Consider the following 19,631-nt stretch of genomic DNA (forward strand, 5'->3'; position numbering starts at 1 on the left):
TCCGTGGTAAGTGACTTGCGGCATACAGACCAGACTTTATGGTTACGAGACACTTTTCCAAGAGTGAGTGCAATTACGAGAATCTCACTAAGCATCCAGCTTTCCATTTATTGTAGATTGGAGCTCGGATCGGGCAGGAGGTACCGCCGCCACGCTCGCGGTGAGTTTCGTTTACATGTTTGGAGCTTTTAAACAAAGAGAATGGATGGGTAGGGGACTAAGTTTAGGTTCAAGGGCCTTCCGACTAAACCCCTTTTTCCTCCCACATAGATTATTAATACAGACTCGAACATGGGATTGACTGTCCAACACATCGACGTTTGAATAATTATCGTCTGACTGTGAACCCTCGGGTAACTATCCATTTTGAGTACAAGGACTCAGTGGGGTTTTTTGGCTAAGTGCATGAGTGCCTTAAGAGGAAATTGTGCTTCGTTTAACATGATGATTTAAACTGGGCGGTTATTGTGCCAACAATTTTTTATCTTTGTCACAGACGAACACTGTATATATCCTACTGGAATTTGGGCTTGAGTAGTTTGGTATATCTTGATGTGGCATGGTTGTGATGTCCTCTGGTATGTGATAATCATTCCTCCGTTTTAACCCGGTTGGGTAATCTCCGATGCTTTTTTACTAAAGCACGTTTTTGCAAAAGTAGGTTCAAGGAGGTGTGGGACTCTTTTGAAGATTGTCCACCTGTCTGACAGTAGCCTAATTCTTTTAGGTTGATGCTCTCCCTGATATTCGGAACCTTCGGGCCCACTACTCGTCCTAGACGGTGACACGCAATCCATTGTGGCTATATAGGTAATGTTTTACGACTGTAGTAGCCTCTCCTAGTAATCGTACGTGGTATTCCCCAATTGATTACTATGTTTTTACTCATAAGTGCCCTCCCTCACTTCCCCGGAATCCCGCCCCCACTTGTCCTGATGAAGACCCCGCAGTAGGGCATGAATCAGCCTACATCACTGGGGTCGAAACGTCGACATACCATCTGTTTTTCCTACCCACCAGCAACAGATCATTTTTGGCTGTGTTAAATGTACTGGGATAGGAATACGCAATTGTAGAGAAATACTCGAATGGCAATATGAATATGCCCCTGTGGCATCATTTTCTAAATGTACATGTGACCATGTGTGATTTCTTTTGAAACTTTTCTATATTCACACCACCCTCACCGCACTCTACCTCCCTTACCTGTCCCTCTTTCCCACGCCCTTCCCTCTTTGGGCAACAAGAATAAGTTTACTATTTTGATAAATGTATATGTAACTGATCTGCAACCGAGGATGTGAATTAAAAACATCACTCGAAATATTGAGTTCTAGAAGTTGTTTCTTTCCTTTAAAAAATTCTGTCTCTGTGTTTAAGGCGTTGTTTCAACTGGGACCCCCTTACATGTAACACTGACTATCCAGGTCCCACTGCCGTTGGGTCAACCCCTAATATATAACGTCCACTGTGGGACACAGCGCTGTTTGGCAGTAGGCTGAGCCGTTGTAGATATGGGTGCACTAATCCCATGGCGGTGATAGTCTCTTGCATCCTGAGGGAAGCTGATACAATGTCAATGGATGCTATTAATGAGTTAGCCTATGGAGCACCTCTGGAAAGATACCCCATTGTGCTACCATGGTGTTTGGTGCATGGTATGATCACTGAACAGGATGATCACACACCTATGTTAACTTAACACACATATGACTCATATGCAAAGACTGTAAGCAGGTCAACTCCACTAATCATGCACAACACTGCATTTACTGTTTATTTTTACATGAATAGCACATCCCAAAATACCTATTGCATCAAAAAAATAAATGAAGAAACTCCATTCTGCGTGAAATCTTTCAGCAGCCATGCAGTGAAAAGGAACGCTTCCCCACCGACTCACGATATGAACAGTATTTTCCATTGTCAGGCTTTTTGTGAAATGACACATTGAGCGGTAGTGTAAAAAAAAACACACACCGGCTGAAAATATGCTGAATCAGCCAAGGTAGTGAAGTAATGGATAAATGGAAGTGATGTAATGGATCCTGCATGCTGCAGACCAGGAACTTTGAAGTCACAGTTTTACCGTCTGAGCTTGGGAGTGGTGGTGTTGTGCTTGTGCTGGAGAGTGGTATTGGTTTTTTGGAGCTGGTGCATCGTGTCTGCTGTCCCTGTTGTGTCCCTACAGTAATTTCTGTGAGTATTTGTAGTGTTTTTTATCCTGTGTGCTGTCTGTGTTTGTCTTTAGGGGTATAATTGTTATAGGGGAAGTCTGTGGTATTCTTTTTATGTTTGGGTTTGATTATTGTGGATGGGATCATGCTGGGGCATAGTTGTTGTCACCGCAGAATGAGCAGGACTTTGGGGCATTTCTGTGGCTGGTCTGCCTTTACCTGCCTAACTTGTTAGCCAGTGGAGGCCGAGGTCTTTAAGCATCGATGGGAATGCACATATCTCCGGATGCTGCAGCTCTATTGAGTTGATCGTAACACCCATCAGTTGTAGCATTGCTGTGCAGATGTGGTTGGCAGGGAGTCGGACCTCCTAGACTATGTGGGCATTAAAGTCGGTGGAGCAACATGTAAGTACACATAATCTGTCTTCTATCCTATGTTTCTCATGTACCCATTGTTGATTTGTGGAACCATTAAGTATGGCTCACAAGAAAATATGGCTCAAATTAGGCATGCCACCATGGAAAAGGGGGAAATGCCGTGCCTATAGTGCTGGCAGAATATGTGAACCAGTCAGTGGTGGTTTCAGCATTAGGGCGGTGGGGTGTTGCCCTACCTTTAATTATTGTACCATTTCAAGTTTCAAACTTTTAAATAAAGTACGTATTTAAAAGTTGAAAATCTTGACAAATTAATAAATAATTTTGCTTGCGCGGCAGTGTCACGTCATGTGACATGAGCCGAGCGGCACGCACTGTCAGGAATGAGTGCTGCTGTGTCACAGCGGCGGCGTGCATGTTGGATTTGGCCGCTGCCTTTACCCGGCTTGGAACCCAACATGCACACAATGGCTTTTCTACAACAATCATATCGGTGACTTGGGGCTGGCTGAAATCGCCGTACCCAGTAGTCACAAAATGAGCAGCAAATTTGTCTGCTCACCCCAATCCTGGCGCTGCTCTAAGAGAGCAGCATCTGGATTGGCTGCTGCTGCTCGTGTAGTGCGCGGTTGACTTGCCACTGCCACCCTGTCCAGACTTGAGGCAGCCGCAAGCCTGACTTGGCACCGCGGGGTGGGAGGGCCCGCACAACATAGGCACAACAAATCACTGTAATGGCTTATTGTTGCAGAGATTGGTCATTTTGCAATTTCTGCCGTTGCTCGGCAAATCAGAAGTCACCCATGACCCTCCTAGTCTACTCTGCATCGTGCTGCAGAATACACAAGTAGTCGACACGAGAGACTCAGACTAGTAAGGCGCGGGTTTGTGACACACAAGTCATCTGAGATCTCAGCATTTCATCATATCTGTAGTGTACTCAGTCAGTGCTCCCCATTGTTGCCTTAGCAGGTTTGTGCCAGTTCATATCAGTCAGTGTGATGATGTGTGAATGGTATCTCACTATCTCTCCTAAAAGAAACGTCACACACGTACACTTTCAGTATGCTAAAAGTTCGCAGCCATCATGGGATAAATATGAACACACATGTAGATATTATCCATATTAACTAATAAATAAATAAACATGCCACTTAATCCACGTGTGACAACATAAGGAGTGTCAGCCTCACAGCTTTGTTAAAGACCATTTTCCCAACTGTGTGCCTGTTCAGCAAAAAAGCCAGCTCCCTGCCTGAATGCATTTCTGTTGCCGGGTGATTAACGTGGGCATGTGCCTTTCATGCAGTGTAAACTTTCCCGGGGAAGACTCGACAGCCGCTGACGGTGCCCTCCTAATAACCGCATACAGTAACCCACCAAACTATACATTGGTTCTTTGGTGTTCGAGAGGCCACCTCTGTTCAAAGGGGCAAAATAGAAGGTTGTGTGTGTGTGTCCTCCTGTGCTGCTCCGTCGGGACCATCTGTTCTGGGCTCTGACAAGCCCCGTATGGGCCTGCCATGTCCTCTCCTCCCACCCGAGGCTTTCAAAGGAAGGCAGAGAGTGAGGTCTGAGAGGCGGCTTATGTCTCCTGAGGTCAGTGATTTGGCGGGAAAGGAGAGCTCAGTGCCCGGCCCCAATCTGTCTAGTATTCAACCGCAAGAAGGATACCCCGAGGCACAGAGGGAGCCAGAAAGATGAAGTCAGAGAAAGCACACGTGCGCAGACCAACCCGCTACAAAAGCACCCCTGCGTCGGAATCACCCTAGGCCACCCTCCAATACAGTCTGGCAACCACGCACAGTAAAGAATTATCATTTATCAACATGCTCGTTTTAAGCTATGCTGAAATGCCTTAACTTGTAACTTACATGTTGTCACTCACCTCTTTGACATACACTGTGTTTCTAAACGTGTGAGTGCTCTTATTCACAGACAGTGAATATATTCTCACCTCTTGCTGTGTATCTCATTAAAAGGTGTACTTTATTTTCATGCTGAATTAGTTTCCTGATTGGACAAATAGAATGAACTAACTGAATGAAATGCAACTACAGATGCACCAATGAGTCGCGCTTTAATGTGCATGGCTGTATTTTCATTATTTACCAATTCTCATTTTAAGCACCTGGGATGAGGGACCTTATCTATGTGCATGGGGTGATAAATATATGTGTTCATGTACGTGACTCGCAAATGATTCCCTACTTAAACATTTCAAAAATGGCTGCTGCAGTGGAAAAAAAGCAAATGGATTACTGTATACAATCATGAAAAATAATACCTTGTGTGATTCAGAATACATTTGACATGTAAAATATTCCTTTGTGTCTTCCATTGCAAAAATTCTTTCGGGGATGGAAAAACCAGTAGAATGAGTTGAGATGGAAATACTGCTCTGGGTAAAGTGAATAATATCTGCTCCCTGACCAATTCAAATAATTAGCGACAATAGATTATTTAAACAGCAACACTGTCAAGCCAGACCTAACCACAAGTACATTAACTAGGTGTTTTGTAAACATATCAAGCTGTTTTCTGGCATGTTAAACACGTAATCCTGCCCTTTGTTTGGTTTCCAGTTCCCTGGGCGAGGCAGGTATGCACGTTAAACGGGTGGGTGCTGATGAGCTCATGTCCTGGGAAGCTTATGTTAAAGGCTACTTTTCAGCACCCAGATCCTTTTTCATGTTTCCATATTGCCTCTTGGTACAGCATGGTGGCTAAAAAAAAAAAATGTTTCCTCTTCGTATTACCCTTCATTTATACTTCTGAACTTTTAGTTAAAAGATGAAGTGCTGTGAATGGGCCAGGCGCAGCAGGCATAAATATGCAGTACTTCCTGGACATGCTTCCTTTTCGTCCATTGGACATGGTTATCAAGACACATGAAACAGGTAATACTGTGACAATTTTAATAGTGACATTTGTTGTAAACGCGTTTTAAAATTACTGTGTGGTTTCCGTGACACAATAATTCGGTATTGTAATTTTACTTTACATCCCAGGTTTTTCTGGGAGTTGTAGTCCTGGCTCTTTGCAATTGGCCTAACGTTCTGGATTACCATGGTATGCAAAAAGAAATACTGGTCTAGAATATGTTGAACCTGATAACCTGAGATATCTGTAAATCTTAGTTATCGCCATGCCACCAATGTGTTTGGTTGACCTATGTGTTTGGTTGACATGACTACATTTTGTTATATTTTGCTTTTCAGCACCTGGTAAAGCCTCAAACGGATGAACTTTACCAAATTATTGGTCAAACAAGAAGAGTTCCAACCTCCTTTACTGCTCTTGCCCCTTTACAACACAGTCAACAACCCCAGCATTTAAAGTAAGGAAACTGATGCTATATTTTTTACATTGTAGTTAAGAGCTATGTATGTTGTCTACATGGTGGTTGGTGTCTTCATGCACATCAGTATCAATTTTATTTGAGGCATATAACTGTAATCAGTATTAAAGATCAATTAGAATGTTGAGTGCTCAACTGAAGACAACAAATTGGCTCAGGGATAATAACGGCTGGTGTAAGCGTTCTGTTTCCCTCTTTTTAATTTGAAACATTCTACCGTCATTGGATGGAATGTAATAATAGCCTTTTACCGCCCACCTGCCTCTGGCGATACCGGTTGTTAAAGGCCTTCTCTCTTGTTTGTAATAGGCCCTAACCTGTGGCTTGCTTAGGATATATGTCTTCTTGAGTGCCTTCTCAACCAGAGTGGCACTCAAGGGAGCAGGCTATAAGGCTATATTTTTATCAGTCATATTGTGCGAAGGGGAACTGTTGGAGATATATTGTGATAATGCACAAGATATGCATTTATACAGAAATATGATGTATTTGCACCAAACCTCAAACATTGTACTTTGATTATTGACAGGTATCTTTAATATTGGTAAGACACCATGAATACATTAGAGCAACTACTTGCAAAGCTGTTCATTGGACTGAAACGTGAAGAGTAACTAATTGTAAAACAATTAGGACCTTATCGGCCAGACCTAAACCTACAACAAAGTTCCCAAGACAGAGGAAAGATTTACAAATGTTCGTTCTCAAACACCTGGTACACAAAAGTTGATTGGCTTACAGGGTGAACTTCAACACATTCTCTGTTCTGCTTCCACTGCTTGCTGTTTGGTGGTGAAATTCCTTGGACAAAAAAAGGAGTAAAAGACTTGAAGCATTTGTCAGATAAAGTAAAGAAGCATGCACACACAAAAATACAAATGGAAAACCTGACGAGACTGGGAATGTTAGGAGACACACCGATTGAAGCCCACATAAGCAACGGGTACCACGAAACAATAAAGAAACACAATGAAGAAGTTGATAGGAATAGACACATACTATCAAAAATCATTGATTGCATTAGTTTCTGTGGTGCTTTTGAACTGGCATTACAAAGGCATGAAGAATCTGAAAGTTCCACAAAGCCTGGTATATTCAGAGGCCTTGTCGATTTAATAGCAAGCATAGACTCTGAAAAGGAAGCACATCTAGCAAGTGCTACCGTCTTCAAGGGCACCTCTAAAATAATACAAAATTAACTGTTTGAATGTATGCTAGAGATTGTAAGAAGCAATATCGTACAGGAGTTGAAAAACACCGACTTTGTGGCTATTCAGGCTGATGACACCACTGATGTGGCCACTAAAACACAGTCTGTACTGATCTTTCGGTACCTTGACAATGATAGCAAAGTTGTGGAGAAGATCTATGGTTTTACACTTTCAAGAGGCTTTAGTGCAAAAGCATTTCTTCAGCTATTCTACATTAACTAAACTTGATTTTTCCAGAACAGCCTCAAAAACAAAAACTGATTGCACAAAGCTATGATGATGCTGGAGTAATGAGTAGAATCAACGCTGGAGTACAAAAACAAATTAGAGATGTGTATCCTAATGTCCATTATGTGTACTGTTATGCACACCAACTTAATCTTATTATGCAACAAGCAGTAGGAATGATCTCTTAGGCACAGATATTCTTTATGGATGTAGGAGGAATGGCATCATTCTTCTCACGTTACCCCCAAAAAACGGTGGTACTAAATTGCAAACAGAAGGATTCCAAAGTGAGGCGCAACTCGTTGGAATTTTCACATACGTACAATCAGCCTAATGTACCAATATAGGGTTGACATTGAGAAATGTTTTGCCACAATAGAAGCCAATGTTGACTTTGAATACAAAAGTCAGAATGAGGCCCCTGGCTTTGCTAGAACACTGCAAGATAGGGAGTTCCAGTTTTTGCTGTTTTTGTTTCATGAAATAATGCCTCATGTTGACACACTATATTACAAGTTACAAACATGTGAAATAGATACTGTCTTTGTGGAAAGAGCTACCACCAACTTTGTCACCAGCATGAACAAAGTCAGAGAAGGGGTTGACAATTTAGATAGCAGAATGCCAAATGATTCTAGTTTCTCTATCCGCAGAAAAACATCAGCAGCCTGGTTCCTATTGCAAAAGAGATATGTGACACTATAATTGTGCAGGCAAAGGAACGTTTTTCTTTCACAAAGCATTTGGGGCCATATGTATGAAGCCAAAAATCAGTCGCATTTTGTAGTGGCGAGGTTCACGACCTGGTTCTGCAAATTGGCCTACAGGTGCATGTTTTGGTTCTTCATATGTATGTTGAATTCAGCCGGCCTCACCGATGTGTATTATTCATGCATATAAACTGCGTCATCTGTTGCTAGATTTTTAACTCTTTTTCCCAAATGGACTAAGCAACTAGCGAATTTCTTCCACAAAAAAAACATGACTATTCAGGACTCCTTCTCTAGGGGGTCTCCTGAGGGCCATGAGCCTGCAGACCATTTAGCCCTGGCGGCGGAGCCCCCTCAAGAGGAAGTCTGGCTCTTATGCAGTTTCCGCTGCTACAACCCGAAGTATCCCTTGATATCATCAAGAGTCTGTGAAGTCAGGGTCCCCAGTTGACCCTTGCCCAGCAAAACTGTTGGCTGATGTGGCCACAACATTAAATCCTGTGGCAAATAAGGTACTTAATTCTTCTATAACTGCCGACCATGTGCCTGCTATTTGGAAACGTGCTAAAATTCTCCTGCTGCTAAAGAAGCCCTCTGCTGAGCCCACAGTGTCAGCAAACTACAAACCCATCTCACTATTGCCATTTTTCTCCAAGGCTCTGGAGAAATATGTCAATACAGTGATCTCAGACTATGCTGAAAAAAATAATCTCCGGCACTTTAGCCAGTCGGGTTTCAGAGCCAACTATAGTACAGAGACCGCCCTGCTAGAGGTCTCGGAGCATATTAAGGAGAAGCTGGTTCAGCAGATTTTGATTTTATTAGAGCCATCTGCGGCCTTCGATAGCTGTCCTCACATCAGAGTCCTGGACAGGCTAGAAGATTTGGGAATAGGCGGCCCGTTCTGAAATGGTTTTCCTCCTTCCTAGAGAACAAAAGCCAGGAAGTCTGGACTCCTCCCTTTCTTGCCCCCATGCACAGTCTGAAAGTTGGAGTTCCTCAGGGCTCGATACAGAGCCCTACTCTCTTCAACTTATATATGTCCCCCTTGGCACCACTGGTGGAGGCTTGTGGCGCAAAAAATATTTCTTACGATGATGACATGCAGCTCTTTTTCACATGCAACAAGGGAGCTGACTCTGAGGGTGAGAAGATGAGTACATGCCTCTCGAAGGTGTTTTCATGGCTGAAGAGGATCCAGTTAAAATGTAACCCTGAAAATCTGAAGTCATCTTTTTTGGTTCCCCGCCTGCTGATGAGTGGAAACACTGGTGACCTACGGATATGTCACCTCCTCTCTCTGCGCAAATCTTTGGTAAAAATCTGGGCATCATGATGGACGGTACTCTCTCGATGAGATGTCAAGTCCCGTCGGTAGCAGGCACTTGTTTTTGGGCTTCTGCGGATGCTGAGGAAATTTCTCCCCCTTTTGCCACTTGAGCACAGTAGTCCAGGCATTGGTTATGTCCAAACTGGACTATGTCAATATCCTGTACCTGTGCCTCCCTGAGTATTTGCTCAACCACTAACAGGTGGTCCAGAATACAGCTGCAAGAGCGGTTCTCTTGCTTAAGCCCAGGACTCATATTTCCCCACACCTCAAGGCATTACATTGGCTCCCAGTAAAAAAGAGGATCAGTTTAGAAGCTCTGGTGCTATTTTTCAACACCATTCACGGAAGCGGCACAGAGTATCTCAGAAGGAGAGTCACTCATTATGTACCGCCTAGAACCTTGAGATCTACCACTTTGAGCCTCCATCCCCAGGATACGCCACGAAGATCAGACAGTCGTTCTTTTAGGTTCCTGGCAGCCCAAGCCTGGAACCTTCTCCCACTGACACTCAGAACTGTGACCGACTTAGCCGTTTTTAGGGAAATGCTTAAAGCCTGGCTATTCTGCATTTAATCTAGCTCTCCTCTTTTCTAGCTGTAGTTTAATCCGGGTGTCCCACTTTTATGGGTTGCAGCTGATTTGATAGTCATTTTAGCGCCGGGACACTCTTCCTGAGTAGCTGTGTGCTCTATAAATGTTTTCATACATTCAGTTGATCACTTACAACCCGAAGGTTACATAGCCAATAGCCATGCACATGTATTGTGCTTTTGTTGCAATGGAATATGTGTAGTGAGTTTACTGATGTGATTTACAAAGTTATATCTTGTAGCTGGACACCCATATTTCACAAAACCTGAAGTGGCGATTTCCATGGACCCCAAATTCACTGGTGAGTGCCTTCATAAATGCTAATTGTGGAGTGAAAGGACTGAGTGTGATGTCAGATGCTGTTGGAATTGCTAGAATTAATGCGCATCCCTATCACAATAGAACTTTTGAAAGTTGATAATTAGGTAATGACATTTTGATTGAACATGTTGCATGTTTATGAGCCTCTGATAATGTGAAAGAGAACACACTCCCAATCCTGGATGAACCACATGATAGTGGCTTTACAGGGGAGCCATGATCCCAGTGGCTGACCATGGAAAGATATGTAGTAGTGAATACCCATCTGAAAATGGATGTGGTGGTGAAGATTACAGAATGCATGTCATTTTCACATGCAATGAAATTTGGAGCATTTAATGAGCTGTGCCATGGTCCACAATAGACTTGCTACAGCTCAAATATGGGAGATTTCATATGTCTCTGTATGATGTGAGGTACTTATCCTGCGTCCATTGTCATACCTGCCAAGTTTTCAGTATAGGTAGCATTGTGTCATGATCTGGGTCCTTGCCATATCAGTCACACTACATTGTGAGACAATACATGTACTGTCAAGACATTGCACATCCTTCTTTGGCAAATGACTATTGCATAAAGGCCATTGCAGGATGCAAAGGGCACACAAATATACAATGAAGGTGAAATGTGTACCATTCCATCGGTACCAAAGAGTTTTGCTCCCAAGCATACTCAGTACTGACATGAACATACCTAGATGTGCCAATGGAGTTGCAATTGCATTGGGTAACAATCGGCCTGCCTTTAAATTGAGGACTGCGGAAATCTGATATGATAGGTAATAGGTATGTGTATGGTCACTCTAAGCTGCTAGATGAGTTTAGTCAGTAGGGGCTGCTACCTCAGATGTTACGTCAATAATGATGTTGCATGACGTGGATACCTGTTCCTAGTCACCCTTTGACTGACATATATCCCTATTGCCTCAACAGATAACATAACTCCAGAGGGACTGAGGCAACACAATAAGCGTAAGGAACACTACCACCCCTTCCAATGGGTCACCAAAGCACAGTGGGCCATGAAAAGGAGAATGCCCTTGGCAAGTGGAAGAGCTTTCCAATGGGACCGCCAAGCAGCACCAAGGGATGCTCTTACAGGCATTGAAAGTGAAGTGCAGGTACCTCCGAGACATCTGTTGCTAGCACCTTCACTAGCAGCCCATCAACCCCTCCTAGACCCACACCTCAGGGCACAGGAGGGCCCATCAACTTTGGGAAGGACATTCACAAAGACATTTGGGACATCAAGCTGTTTGTGGCAATCCTATAGAATAATATGGACCAGACTTTATCCCTGCTGAAGGAGATTGAGCAGGCCGTGGTCAGACCAAAGCACCCATATAAACAGGGACCCTTTCGGCCCATCCCCCTTCTCATATATTTTTGTATTTATATATTGTGTTTTTAGTTTAGTGTAGGTTAATGTAGTTATAGGGATAGTATAGGGATCATGATTTTAATTTTTTTAGGGATAGTTAGATTGTTAGCGGGTAGGGGTAGTTTGGGTTATTATAGGGGTGGGGGTTGATGTGTTTTATATGTAAAAATGCCAAAAAACAAACCAAATTAAAAAATATACATAAAAAACATATGATTGTTTAGGTTTCTATGTGGAGGTAGTTCAGGTTTAGGTGTACTTTCTATTGTCCTTGTGTGAATATGTGTCTTAAGGAGTGTGGGGGTTGATGTTTATCATGTTGTGTTAAATGTGCAGAGTGAACGAAGTTAATTTAAAGTAGTTTTAGATAGTAGGTTGTAGTGTAGTTCCTATTTTCCCAATAGGTTCTGCGCATTGGAATAACATAAACAGCAGTGGAGACGTAGGACGGCGGTCATCTAGGTCTCTACTGACTATGTGAGACTTCATTTAGGTTTGCCAGCTAGCTCAGAGGTCACTAGAAACTTTCTCAAATGAACAGGGAGGAGTGAACTTCCAGATTAGACAAGAAGGGATTCAGCTTCTGACAACCGCATAAACGTGACAACGTTGCTCCCTCAGAATAAAGAGTGTATCTCTAGAGTCATGTGAAACAATAGGCAGCTATTTTACTCAGTCAATCGTGCATGCTTAGTTTCACCAGAGTGCAGAGAAATAGAGAGACGGGCGTTTTCAATAAAAGGTGTTATTTTATTGAGCAGTCTTCTTTCTCATGCAAGAGAAATGAATTGCCATAATTGCAATACTTATCATAAAGTAAAGTGCGTACAGTAAAAGTAGTATTATGAAATAATACTGTAAAAGCATTGATATGGTTTCTTAGCCATATGATACTTTAAAATGGATAAAATATAAACATACATTAAAACATTGACTAACAAACTCAACTGGTGCTTCTAAGATACACCTACCCCAGTGTACCTGACCTAAGCCTAATACTCGGGAAGGAGTAAGTAAGTAGCAGTTTTAAGTTAAGTTAGGTTTTTTTGCCAAGTATCGGAATCAAGAATTCTCTCTAAGGTTTTAATCAGTTCCGTACCTTGGTTATAGAATGAAGGAGGTCATGTATCTCACTTCTCAGGACTCGATCTCCCAGCAACCCGCGAGGGTGACTTGGGAACACCGGAGCTGGATTTCTCGGCGTGAGAAAAGGCAGCTTCTCCAGTGCGTCAAAGGGGAGGGACGGGTTCCTTCGGCTCTCGCATCAGCTGGGCTTCGGATAAGTAGATAACCGTTCTGCTCCACACCACTGTGTGTTTGCTTAAGACAACGTTGGTATATTTATACCTGAAAGGTGCCGGGTTTGACGTAAGGTTTATTTATTTATTTATTTATTTTTGACATTTGTACAGCGCTCTGTTACCCGTAGGTGTCCTGGCGCTAAGTGTTACTCCTGAGTTAGAGACAGGTTAGGGAATCAGATGGTAAACAGCCATGTCTTTAAAGCTCTTCTAAAGGCCATAAGGTCCGTCAGTTTTCTAAGGGCGTGAGGCAAGGCATTCCAAGCTTTGGCTGCGCACAGCACAAAGCTTCTGCCTCCCCAGCGCGCTCTCTTAATACGCAGCACCGCAATCAGCCCCATGTCAGCTGATCTAAGATTTCTAGTCAGACGGTACCAATAAAAGTACCGCCGAAAGAATAGGGGTCCCTTGCCTTGTAAGGACTTGAATACTAGGCATAAAGCTTTGAAAAGAATTCTATGTCAGGACCGGAGGCTTCGGATTATGCCATTCTTTCATCGCTTTATTCTCTACAGCAGCAAGAAAAAATAACACAAACTACTTTTCCCATGAACATTTGGGGAAAAAAATAAAGTCAAACATGAGTCCTATCACAGTGTCCATGCACCGGTGTCTCCCATCATGCTCCGCTGCACTTGTCTCCTCCTCTTTCTTCGCTGCTCGCAGCAAGTTAAGTTGGGTTTTTCCTTCTCTCCTGGGTTTTGGGTTCTGTGTGGTGCCTTTGGCCTTGGCCGGGTGTCGGTTTTCTGTCGTTTTTCCACAGATTCCCTTTGTTGGTCGCGGGACGCCTAGTGCGCTCCTTACGCGATTATTTGCCCAGTAGTGTGCTGTGTGGTGGCGCTGCCACCAGGGGCCGGTGTTTCGTCTGCTGAAGGGCCGCTCCCAGGTGCTTCTAGAGTGTTCTGGCGCGCTCCTGTCACCAGCGGGTCCCGTGCCTAGCCTCCCGGCTCTGACACCCTGCGGGGTCGCAATTAGGTTTCCCTGTTTCTCTGGACGCCCTTTGGGTTGTATTATTTGTCGAACACCCTTCGGGGTCGAAATTGTGCCGTTTCGGCGTGGGAACGCTTTGCCGGGGGGCGCCCCAAGATTCTGAGGGCTGCAGCGTTTCCAGGGCCTAGCCCATTAATTGTGTGCCTTGGGCCACCCATATCGCTGGGACTCCCCAGACAGTAGAGTGCCCTGAGGAGGGTCATTGGTTTTGCCTAACGTTCCCGCTGCTGGAGCCTAATTTACCTCACGATGCAGGGGAACACGGACCAGTATCCAGAGGAAGACCCTCTGAACTACGTCCCATTGGATGACGATTTCTACCAGGTGGTCGATGACTCAATCTATCGCGCGGTGGACCAGGCCATGGTCCCCCTGGAACAACGTCTTTCGGCACGCCTGGACGAGGCCTATGCCAAGTTTGCCGCCCTGCTTCCGGCGCCGGCTCCGGCCTCCGGAGCGGACTCATCCCCTCCCCCCCCTCCTCCCAAGAAGCCTTGCACTGAAGGAGTTGATTCGGCGGCTTTCGCTAGGGTGAAGAGCGCCTTCAAGGCCTTGGAGGACGCGCAACCTCCTCAACCTCTTCCTTCGGAGGTTCCCCCGCTTTCACCCCCTGCTATGTCTCCAGACCCGCAGCACGACGACGACTCTCTGGACTCGGAGGAGGAGGCCTCTTCCTCCCGGTCGTGGCTGCCTTCTCAGCCCTCATCCTCCGCGGGTCCATCCGACATGCTGGACCCGGACGACATTGTCTACCCCAGATCCTCCGAGTGGGTCCCGTGTGACAAGGTGGCCCAGTACTTCGCTAATCGACTGAGGAAGCCGGTGGACAAGGATGCTAGGAGCCGCCTGCGAGCGGAGTTTCCCCGGCCCTCGTTGGAGGGTAAGGTGGCCATGACCCTGGACATCGACCCGAAAATGGCGACCTTTCTCCAGAAGTTCGTCAAGGATCCTCGGAAGGGGATTGACAGGTCCTGGCGCACTTGCCAGGACAAGCTTTTGGACGCTGTTGGGCCCATGACCAAGATCTTAGATATGGCGGAGGAGGCCAAGGCGTCGGGCGACGCGATCTCCCCGGAGGTACTGTCCAACTGGGCCCAGAGGGCCATCATTTTCCTCGGCAACGCCAACTGCGCCCTCTCTACGGAGAGGAGGCATTCTCTGCTTATTAAGGTGGACCCCAAGCTGGGCGATCTCGCCTCGTCGGAGGCAGGTGCAGTGGCCCAGGGGGGATTGTTCGGTGACCCATTCATCAAGGAACTAGGGAAATTCGTGGCCACCTTTACGTCCCTGGATCGTGCTCAGTCAAATATTAAGAAGGTCTTCGCGCCTCGTGTTTTTGACAAGGCCGGACGAGGCAGGGGCCGCTCGTTCGGCCGGGGCACCAGCTCGGATAGAGGTCAAGGCTCCGGACGGGGCCAGTACCAGGACAAGGCCAGGTTCAACAATTTCTACCCCACAAGAGGGCAGAAGTTCGGAGGACGTGGGGGTCGCCGTGGCCAACAGCAAGGCGGTGGTCGAGGTGAGTGTGCTGCCTTCCGCAAGCCTGAGAGTGGGGGGGCGGCTGGCGCAGTTCTTTCCTGCATGGGCCTCCCTTACCAGCGATGCTTGGGTGCTGCAGACGGTTCAGGGCTTCCAAATGGAGTTCCATGGCCGTCCTTGTCAGCTACAACGTCCTCGCCCCATTACCTTTTCCCAGCGCGATGCAGCTTTGGTGAGCGAAGAGGTCGTGGCCCTCCTCCAAAAAGGGGCGATTTGTTGCGCTTGCGAGCACCCCTCAGGTTTCATCAGCAATCTTTTCTTGGTAGACAAGGTCGATGGGGGCAGTCGCCCCGTGATAAATTTGAAAGAGTTCAACGAGTGGTTGGTGTATCGTCATTTCAAGATGGAGGGGATTCATCTCTTGCGCGATGTCTTACGCCCGTCCGATTGGATGGTCAGGCTCGACTTAAAAGACGCCTACTTGACGGTTCCAATCTTTCCCCCTCACCGGCGTTTCCTCCAGTTCAGGTGGGACGATCAGGTCTACGAATTCACCACTCTACCTTTCGGGCTCTCCTCGGCGCCATGGTGCTTCACAAAAGTGTTGCGGCCGGTGGTGGAGGCCTTGCGGGCTCAGGGGGTCAGAATGATAGTGTACCTGGACGACATGCTACTCATGGACCAGTGCCCCGAGAGGCTGCGGTCACAGTTGCAGTCGGCGGTCAACCTTTTGCAAGGCCTAGGGTTCGTGATCAACGAGAAAAAGTCTCTTTTGGTTCCCGCGCAGTGCGCTACGTTTCTCGGCTTCAACATAGACTCGGTGGCATCCACTTTGAGTCTACCGGCCAGGAAGATGGCGAGGATCAGACACGAGTTGCGTCAAACTCTAGCGAAGCAGCTGATTTCCTTGCGCCACCTGGCGAGGTTGGTGGGCCTGTTGTCGTCTTCGATTCAGGCTTTCTTCCCGGGGCCCCTTCATTATCGCGCCATGCAGCGCTTGAAGGCGTACCATCTCCGGAGGGGATTGACGTACTCTCAGTTGATTCCTTTATCGGACGACGTGAGGGACGAAATGCGGTGGTGGCTCACGGACATGGAGGCCTGGAATGGCCGTGCGATTTTCGGTTCCGTCCCAGATATCGTGATAGAATCGGACGCCAGCCGTTCCGGCTGGGGTGCTAGGTGCGGAGATTTCTCCACGGGCGGCGCCTGGTCTGCTCTAGAGCAGTCCTTGCATATCAACTGCTTGGAGTTGCTAGCGGGCTCCTTCGCAGTGCAATGTTGGACCAAGGACAGGGTACAATCTTGCGTCCTTCTCAGGATGGACAACGTGTCGGCGTTCCGTTACATCAACCACCTGGGTGGTACCAGGTCCAAGATGTTGGCGGACCTGGCCAGGGACTTCTGGCACTTTTGCCTGGACCACCAGGTATCGGTTACGGCGGAGTATTTGCCGGGTCGCCAGAACGAGGTGGCCGATTGGCACTCGAGGAATATCTTGGACGCCAGCGTTTGGAAGCTGGATCCTTCCCTGTTTGCCAGGCTCTCGGACCGTTGGGGTACATTCTCGGTGGATCTCTTCGCGTCCCGCCTGGACCACCAGCTCCCGCGGTATTTCAGCTGGCGCCCGACCCTCTGGCAGAAGCGACAGATGCGTTCCTCCAGGACTGGTCGGGGGTGCAGGGATATGCGTTCCCACCGTTGTCGATGATATCGAGCGTGTCAGCGTTGCTGCGCCGCCAGTTAGCGCAGGTAGTGATGATCACTCCGTGGTGGAGATCGCAAGTTTGGTTTCCGGTTCTACTGGACCTTTCCTGGGATTCTCTGATCCTACTCCCCCAGTCTCCCCACATTCTGCTGAATGCGGAGGGAGCGCCCCACAGATTGGTCCTGGAAGGCTCATTGCGCCTGATGGCGTGGAGGCTCTCCGGCGACGCTGGACGCTGCCTGGCCTTTCGAGAACAGCAGAGGACTTGCTCTCCAAGGCTTGGGCTGACAGCACGACCAAACGCTACCGATCGGCTTGGCTCCGGTGGAGCCGTTGGTGTGTGTGACGGGGTTTGGATCCCGTGGGGGCACCTGTAGTGCGTGTCTTGAATTTCCTGGCGGAACTGTCTGATCAGGGCCTGGCTTATCGGTCGATCAAAACTTTCAGGTCAGCGGTGTCGGCGGGGCATGACCTGGTTCAGGGATCCCCGGTTGGCGAACACCCTTTGGTTTGCAGGCTCTTGAGAGGTGTACGGCTTTCCTTACCGCCGGATCCTCGGTATTCCGCCCTGTGGGATGTCAACAGGGTGCTGAATTTGTTCCTTTCCTGGCAACCGAACAGGTTTTTATCTCGTAAGGAGTTGACAGCTAAGTTGGCCATGTTGTTGTGCCTGGTGTCCTGCAGGCGGGTCTCTGACGTGCGAGCGCTGGATATAACGGCCAGGGTTTTTTCTCCTGAGGGGGTTTCTTTTACCGTCAGCAGGCGGACCAAAACACATACTAGGGTCATTTCGTACCCAGCTTTTCAGGACTCCCCTAAACTGTGCGTAGTGCTGTGCCTCCGTGCTTATGAGGATATGACTGAAGATACTCGCCCTCCGGGTGAGCGGCAGCTGCTTATTGCCTTGCGTAAACCGTATAAGGCGGTTACTTCACCGACGATCGCCCGTTGGGTGCGTTGGATAATGCAGGAGGCGGGGATTGATACTAAGCAATTTGGGGCTCACTCTACGCGAGGAGCCATGGCATCTAAAGCTTTTGCCCTTGGGGCTCGGTTGGAGGACCTGATGAGAGCGGCCGATTGGTCCTCGGACTCCACGTTCAAGAGGTTCTATTTCAAGCCAGTTATTAATGTGGCCAGGTTGGTGGTCGATAAGCTTTGAACTGGCATAATCCGAAGCCTCCGGTCCTGACATAGAATGCGAATTTGCCTAGCCTTGGTGCTGGTAAGTTCCAATTCTATTAAGGACTCGGAGGCGAGGATTATCCCTCCCGGTGACTTCATGGAAGTGGACCCTCCCCGTATGCAATGTAAGTAAAGCGTTTATGTTCCTCTTCGTAGGATGTGCGCTTATTGCTCTGCGGTGTACTGCTCTTCCTTTTTTACTGCTGACGTTCTACTAGAACAGAATGGATCTGATGGTGTGTTCTCTTGCAGGAGCGGATAATTCGAAACAAGATGCGTGAGTGGACTAATGTTACGGCTTCGCGCGAAGAAAGAGGAGGAGACAAGTGCAGCGGAGCATGATGGGAGACACCGGTGCATGGACACTGTGATAGGACTAATGTTTGACTTCATTTTTTTCCCCAAATGTTCATGCGAAAAGTAGTTTGTGTTATTTTTTCTTGCTGCTGTAGAGAATAAAGCGATGAAAGAATGGCATAATCCTCGCCTCCGAGTCCTTAATAGAATTGGAACTTACCAGCACCAAGGCTAGGCAAATTCGCATTCTCTTTCGCACTGGGAGCTAATGCAGCTTGACCAGCTCCTGAGACACGGGGACAAATTTAGGGATCCCCAAAATGAGCCTAGCCGCTGCATTTTGTAGGTTCGACATAAGACGTCACTAAGAACTGTGCTATTACTAAATATGGATATGATTCTTATGCCTTTATAAGGATACTATTTATTATAACCAGATAAGGGCATGAATCGGGAATATCGAATTAGGGTCCTAGATAGAAATACAACAAGGTAGGCTAAGATAGTGTGAGATAGGTTAGGATAGGTAGTTAGTATTGGGTAAATAGTTTTTTCTTATTTAACTTTTCTATTGACATTAAATGTCATTGTTTGCTACATTCAGGTCTACATCATAATTTACTGTGTCCGAGTTAGCATGTGTGCTCAGATAAAGTATTGTACATGTCTTTGCTAACCGGGTTTGGCTATATGTGTGAGTTGGTGTCTTACCTACGGACAGGGTTCTGTCAGGCGGGCCATGACTATACATCATGGTACAATCAGACATTCTTGAGCAGTGGACCTAGCAATCATGATTACATTTTGCCACAGTGCTAATCATGTGCTCACATACAGTATCTATGTGTGGTTTGCTAATGCAACATACATTGGAGGAATAATGTGGTAAAAATCATTTGCCCAAGTAATAGGTGTTTGTACTCACACACTGATGGCTGCCCCGCACCCACTCACACTTGCAGCGTTTACTTGTCAGGC

Source organism: Lissotriton vulgaris, chromosome 5 (assembly GCF_964263255.1).
Source record: "Lissotriton vulgaris chromosome 5, aLisVul1.2, whole genome shotgun sequence".
Taxonomy (NCBI): Eukaryota; Metazoa; Chordata; class Amphibia; order Caudata; family Salamandridae; genus Lissotriton; species Lissotriton vulgaris.